The sequence below is a fragment of the Hirundo rustica genome, chromosome 8, assembly GCF_015227805.2.
Source record: "Hirundo rustica isolate bHirRus1 chromosome 8, bHirRus1.pri.v3, whole genome shotgun sequence".
Lineage (NCBI taxonomy): Eukaryota > Metazoa > Chordata > Aves > Passeriformes > Hirundinidae > Hirundo > Hirundo rustica.
Genome location: NC_053457.1, coordinates 26,981,395 through 26,988,843, shown reverse-complemented (window position 1 = coordinate 26,988,843; position 7,449 = coordinate 26,981,395). Strand labels below are relative to the sequence as shown.

Here is a 7,449-nt window from a genome sequence, read left to right as displayed (position 1 = left end):
CTGTTCTTTTTGCAGGAGCAAGAGAAAAAGCAGAGAGTTTGCCCTTTCTTTGGGTAGTAGAGCTGTGTATCTCAGGTGCATTGAGATATCCTTTGCTGCAGGGTGGGTGGGTGAACATGCCCACAGCACGTCCTACCTGACCTGCCAGGAGCCCAGAATGTGATGCAGAACTCCAGGATCTAAGGCTACTTACCACTGTTATTGCCTGGGCTCAGTGCGTGTCACAGCTCCAACAAAAATGAGATTAAAGGATGCACATAGGAAAGCTTCTCCTAAATGATCATTTCTGTTCAATGCTCATAAATTAGAATACAGCTGACACTCTTCCCCTGATGCACATAACAAGTGACATACAAATGTTGAGGCTTTTAATTTTTCATAACTGAACTGAATAAAATCCAGATTTTGGAAAGCCACAGATCTTTTTTTGCTAGTAATTTTCTGTCAAAATCAAAGCAGAGTTATGAATCTTAGCCTTTGATTCTCTTTGTGCATGTATATAAAATTTACACCTGCATTCCTCATACCCATTAGTGACTTAAGATGAGCAGTAGGTAGCTTACATATATGGGGAGCTCAGGTTGTTTCCTTTCTGTTGTCACTGTCAAAAAACGTTTTGCATGGAGGATGAATCAGGTGAAGTTTTGAAACAAATCTTAAGGTCATGGCACAACATGAGCTTTTGTTATCCGAAGATGCCCAAGGAACCTTTCTACGTATAGCAAATTGCAGAGGAATTAAATAAATAAAAGGAAAGCATTGGCTCCATGTACCCTTTTCTCTGTTGTCCCTTCAAAACTTGGATTTAAATTTCATGAGTCTTGGGAGGTGTGAACACACTTTATTTGAATGGTTTTTGAATTCCAGTTTGCTTTTTTAATGCTATAAACATAATTCTTTATTGCTCTGTTCTGCTTTTCAAGGGCTTTGTCCAGCTTCATAAAGCAGAATAACTGCACTGGAACATAAATGATGTCCTCAGAGCACAAGTGGGTTCCACAGGAAAGGAGGTATGGATAGGAGATGGGCTTAGGACTTGGAAGAGCAGCATGCTTTTTGCCCGTTCTCTTGCTTGCAGCTTGATTTCAGGTTGATCTTTGTCTCCACCACCCTCTCTGTACACAAGCAAGAGCTTGGAGAAGGCTCCATCTCTAGAGCTAGAACAAGCAGTTGTACCAAGGCAATGGCAACAGTCTGGTGTGCCATACCCAATGATATGGGCTGTTAAACCATTACAAAAGGCATTATAGCCAGCTTCTATGTTCTTAGTTAGGAATTAAGCCAGATTCTGTTGTATTAAATGTTGCCAGCAAGCTTGTGCAGATAAATGATCTAGCATATTGCAACCTTTTACTGCTTGTGATGCTGTGGCAACAAATATTCTTATACTTTTGGAACCTGGTTTAAACATTAGTCTGAATGGGAGCCTGGCACTGCTACTTTGTGCACCGTATCTTTAAATAGGCATAACTAACAAACTGATAAGAAAATGGCTTCAGCCTGGACTGTAGACAGGTTTTTACTTCCAGCCAGTCTCTAGCAACAGGGAGCGTTCAGGCGGCTGCTCTCGTTCAAGCTGTGATTTCCCTGTATGCCACCCCTGAGCCCAGACTTGCTTCTTTAACAACATGCAGCCAGTGTACAGCTGTTGCCTTTAACAGCACACAGAGTGATAAGGGTGCATTGGATCCAGGTATAACTGAGGTTATTATCCCACTTGCAGCTCTTCTCTGCAAGAGCAGGAAGCCCAGTACTTGGCAAACACAGGCTCCAACCAGGAGGGATTTGCTTACCTTCCTTCAGTGCTGGAGGAGGGTGGAGGGGCTGGTAACAGCTTGCTTCCCTTGCTGCTTTACAACTCCCAAGGGCTGCTCTAGGGTTGGTGCTTCCCCAGCTCCAGTGGTGCTTCCCCAGCTCCCGTGGCAGGACTAAGCCCCGAATCATCAGAGAGTGGCTTTAATAAACAGGCGACACTGCACCCAGGTAACCTTTGAACCTGCCTTGCAATAGGTTCAAAGGTAAAAAAAAAAAAAAAAAAATATTATTCCTGATCAAATATAAAGAGCAATTTTGGCTGGTTAGAAATGTTAAACATACAAGTCTTGCACAACAGCGTTAGAGGAGAGCAGCGCATTGTGAAAACCAGCCCCAGCCCTGTGAAAGCTGCAGCCCTGGGCTTTTCATAGAGCTCTCGTTTACTCTGAGTGTGCACAGGGCACTGAAGAAGTCTCGCTACACTGAGGAAAGGTGCCTCTTGGATTGCACTTCAAGCAAGCAAACATATTCCAGTATTTTTCACCGGATGCTTCCTGTAGAGTCCTGTCCTGAACATGTCCAGCTGTTGGGGTGTGGGTTTCCCTTGCAGCTCCAGGGGTCTGTGACGTGGTCTCTCCTTTGGGGCCAGGGCTCTCAGCGCTGTTGGGATGTACGGGGGGCTGCTTGTCTCACCATGGCGCACCTTCCCTTTTGACGCTGTGCAAAAGTCAGTGCACTTGCTCAACCGCCAAGTAGGCCAAGCCTGTTTTGTGAGAGATTTCTTGTGTTGATTTAAACAACTGTGGTTTTGGGTTTTTTGCCTTCCTTTATCTCTGAAATGGGAATAAGAGAATGTCTGTACTTAATGCTGCTTGAGAAAGACAGTTGTGAGGTGAGGTATGCAGGCTGGACTAGCAGGTGGAGCTTCCTGGCTTTGCTTCCAAAGGCTGTGGATATGATCTTTGGAAGGCATTTTTTGCACATGATCCAAGAGACGGGGCTAAATAGCAAAGTCCTTTGAGCACTCACTTATTAGAGAGCATCCAGAGGGTAACGAAGATGGTGAAGAGCCTTGAGGGGAAGCTGTAGGAGGAGCTGCTGAGGGCACTTGGCTTGCTCAGCCTGGAGGAGACTGAGGGGGAAAGCTTCCTTGTGAGAGGGAGAGGAGGGACAGGCAGCTCTTCTCTGAGGTGAACAGCAACAGGACACAAGGGAATGGAAGCTGTGTCAGGAGAGGTTTAGTTTGGATATTAGAAAAAGATTCTTCACCCAGAGGTGTTTGGGCACCGGAACAGGCTCCCCAGGGAAGTGGTCACAGCATCAGTTCTCACAGAGTTCAAAGAGTGGTTGGACAATGCTTTCATGCATATGGTGTGACTTTTGGGAATGGTTCTGTGCAGGCTAAGGAGTTGGACTCATGGATCCCTTCTAACTCAGAATATTCTGTGATTCTGTGACTGGTCAAGATAATAAAGCTTTTGTTGATCTAGGTCTGATATGTCTGGTGCTGGAATTTGACTCCTGTGTGATATCTGAAGAGTAAACTAATACTAACACTTTTCATTTCAGACCTTAAGTATTCTTAACTGGTGTAAGGGAATCTGACTATCAGTGGATATGAATAAAAGTGGAAGTACCTGTGCCAACACAGCATCCTAGACCTTCTGCTTGCAACCTCCTCTTAGGTTTTACAAAATGCCAGTTTAAGGAGGATGAAAGAAAATGAATGGAGTGTTTTCTACACTTGGTGCAAAGAGGTGACACCAAAGTCTCTTGGCTTCTGTCTGTGGGGCATCTTGCATATGGGAAACAAAGCAGTTGATTCAAGGTTTTTATAAGGTATGCAACAGATACTAATAATTAGTAGTTGGGCAGGCCCCCGTTCAGCCTAAATGGATACTGCATCATCATCTCAAAAAAGCTGGAGTGACTGACAACATCTGTGGTTTTGGCTCCTGGATGTGTTTTATAAACCAGTGGGGGTGGGGGAGGAAGGCGAGGAAGCATAGCAGAGTCACTTGAAAAGGGAACAAAGCCAATTACCTGAGCCAGCTGTATGTGTAAAACTGTAACTGCTTTTCCTTCTCCACCCTTTCTCTCTGGTACATAAAGTACATGGTATTTTACCTCTTTTGAACAGCAAATTAATCCAAGTTGTGGTGTTTTATCACCATTCACCTATACAGTTTCTTCCTAATGAACTAAAGCTATTGATTAGTTCACTGTTAAAAACTCTGAACTGAGCCACTTGGAACAGTGAGTGTGTCCATGAATCTGGCAGGGGAGGCGCTTGGTCAGACGTCCTGCTGAACTGCTAATAGTGGGTAACATTTTTTCAGCTTGTTTTGAAAGCAGGTGTGAGAAAACACATCCACAAGTCCTGGAAGACAATGGGCTATGATCTGTAGTGCAGGCTTGTTTCTGTACATCATCTGTGTTCCTTGTTTGCAAATGAGTGATGCTGTAGTTTCTGATCTCAGTGACCAAAGCACACAGCCGATGACATAAAATAACCTAGATCAGCTGTGCAAACATCACCCATGTACCAGTTCTGAAAGTGAGGAGCTGAAGGCAGACCCACAAGCACCAGGGTTTTTTTGGTTGTTTTGGTTTTGGGTTTTTTTGTTGGTTTTGTTTGTTTGTTTGTTTGTTGTTGTTTGTTTGTTTTTTGGTTTTTGTTGTTTTTGTTTTGGTTTTGGTTTTTTTTGTGTTTTGGGTTTTTTTATTTTTTTTCCATGATTGGGAAAAAAAAAAAATATCAGGTAATGAAAATAATATTTTTTTCCCCTCGAGACTTAATTATTAAGAAAATGGATGACAAATGCCACGTAGGTTAGCAGGGGTTCGATGAATTTTTCAGGCTAGTCATTTTTTGAAGTCTGAGCAGGTTGTGGCTCGATATTTATTCAAACTATTACTTTTTGACATAAATGTCTGCAGGCATGGGGTTTTCAAGATGGTGAGAATATGACTTTTCCTTTGCTATTTTTACAGGTGACAGGAAGCTCAGTAGTTTCCTTCTTTGTTTAGATCCACTTTCTGTGCTGATTTAAAGCATCACTGTTCAGATGAACACATCTTTCAAATGTAATCATTTGCCCCTTGTGCAATCACTTGGCTCTTGAATAATGAAGAAAGGGACCAAAAGGGAGCAAAAGAAATTTAAAAGTGTGTATCTTCCAGCCTTCTTCGAGCTCCATTACTGAATGCAGGATGCAGAGGTGTATTTTAGATACCTGCCAATGAACATGCAGCTGTAGGATATCCCTGAATGCTGCTTAAAGGTTATTCTTACTGAGGTTGTGCAACCAGTCTGAGCTGTGAAAGAGTGGAGCTAAAGGTCATTACCGCACAAAGCTTAATCACTTCTAGGTACCATATAAGAAGCTTTTTTGTTAATTGGTCTTGTGAAATCGACTCAAATGCAACAAGCTGTTGAATGATAAACACAAAATAAACTCTAATCCTTCATCCTAAATAGTTGCCCTGACACAGTAAAATTTGGTGGCAGGATATTACAAGTAATTTTTACTGTATTAAAACATTTATGTGAAAGGCATCGATGTGTCATTGAACTCTTTTAACACTTAAGGAGGCTGCATCTGTATTTGCAGTTGCTCTCTGGTGCCCCAGAACAGCTGCACACTACACTTGTTGTAGGATGCGGCTGCTGCATAAAATTGAAGAATCTGAGTGAATTTGCTTCTTCTGTGTTACATTTGAAGGTAACATTCTCCTCTCTTCATGCAGAGTGGTGTGTGTACCTGTGTGTCTGTGGTTTTAAAACCAGACAAAACAGAATGTTGAGATAACTGTAGGTGTTCAATACATACAAGTATGAACTGGTACGCTCTATCTTACAGGAAAAAAAAAAAAATCTGATCTCTATCTTAACCTGCTGACTCAAAGCATAACAACTGACAGATAATTCTACTGATTTGACTGGAAACTTTTTAATATGTTATAGAGTGTATTTACATTGGTCTATTTGGGATCAAGATTTATCCTCAAGAGACTAATTCTTCTGAGCTCTGACACAAAAGAAATATTTGGCACTGACCACTTCCTTCAATCTGATAAGATGCATAGATGATCCAAAAACCGAAGCTACCGATTCATTTGCTTAGTAGTTTTCAAAGTCCAGTTCTCTTATTCCACTTACACATTCACTTGAATATTTTGATGTACTTAGCCTCCCCTCTTGCCAGGATAAAATGTGGGCAGTGTGAGAGAACAGATGGAAATAGCACTGAAGGCACTCTTGCCCCTGATATATTGCAGCTGTGTTAACTACCAAAGAGTGGGAACAGCCTTCCCCTCCCAGCTATGGGTGATAAAAGGGTGGTAGAGTGGTCAGTCAGTTGGAGCTTGCTGGTCATGCTGTGAGGAGGATGGGAAGCAGTGAACTAGAAATGCAAAAAGAAGTGAGAAGGAGGAGAGAAAGAGCCAGAGCTGTGTGGAGCGACTCATGGAACTGCAACATAGCAAAGGTATGAAAAACTTTTAAATAACGAGGTACTGATACTTGAGGCCCCCTGAAGTTTTTAAAGAAGCACTCTTGAGTGCTGTGGCCATCTTGATGATGATGACAGGGCAGCATAAGCAGACATGAAATTCTATGAACAGAGACTTTGACTATTGACCATCCAAACTGGAAGTAGGAAGATGGAGCAAATCTTTCCTAGTGACTTTAGACTTTGGATTTTCATACTAATAAAAGGAAAAAGCTGTTCAAAGTGTAATATTTAGATGAGGAAAGTTTAAAGACCACTTGGTTTGCTTCCAAGTTATCAGTGCTGTGATTTCATTAGGTGGTTAAGTTCTTATTGAAACAAATGAATTCCAATTCTCTTTTTTTTAAAGCTTTTGATGTTGCAGTGGTAAATAGAATGGTTTGCCAAGATGTCTGTTACCAACCTCTCTGTGTCTTGGACCTCATCTGTCCACCTGTGCATATCAGAAAGGATAAGCCTTGAAGTTTAGCTCTCTTTCTGATATTCTGAGGAGACTTGAGATCCATCTGTAATTTAGAAACTCTCTGATACAGGGACTCTTTGTTTCCTTTCAGGCTGAGATAATGCCATTGATGTTGATTACCAATAATTATAGACCAATAGAGGTTCAGCTTTTAAAATATGGGATATCTTTTACTTATAGATTGTTATAGAAACAATGCAGAATTCCTGTAATTTCTGAAATATTTTCCCTTGATCTGTGCTTCAGCTCAAGCTTTGACTGAGTCAGCTTTGCCTCAGTTAAAGACCAGGTTAAATATAAGAAGACATATCTCATGTTGTGAGATGAGGTGTCCAATGCTTTCATGATTTAATTCTCTGGTTTTCATTAGATGCAGATTTAAAAGACCAGTGAATGATGCTGTTGGATCAGTGCTGGCATGGTCCTTCGTTTCCACATATGCATTTCTTTAGAAATCTGTGTAAACAGACCACTGGAGCTAAATCATAGAAGGTTTTTGAGATCACTGTCACTCAAGATCACAAAAAGAAGCATTGCTTTGAACTGAAAGTTTAGATTTTAATTAAGCCTCCCTTGTTGAAGCTGCTTATGTCCTGATTAAAGCACTTGTATTTTGGTGACAAAAAATAGGTTCAGAAATGCAGAGACTCCTTAAGATAATTTCAATAGCACATCTGGGTTTTCATCTGCGTTGTAAAGATAAAGAATTTTCAAATT

At 41.5% G+C, this 7,449-nt stretch overlaps 1 long non-coding RNA gene across 2 annotated transcripts in view; it reads left to right on the top strand.

The window, feature by feature from the left end:
- Positions 1-6,136: 6,136 nt before the first annotated feature.
- Positions 6,137-7,449, top strand: part of LOC120755896 (uncharacterized) — a 20,806-nt gene continuing 19,493 nt past the window's right edge. Inside the window, exon 1 of one of the 2 annotated variants that reach the window (XR_009208083.1) lies at positions 6,137-6,245. This is a non-coding gene — a long non-coding RNA (uncharacterized LOC120755896). The remainder of the gene's footprint in view (positions 6,246-7,449) is intronic. The other variant, XR_005701903.1, reaches the window with a different exon arrangement.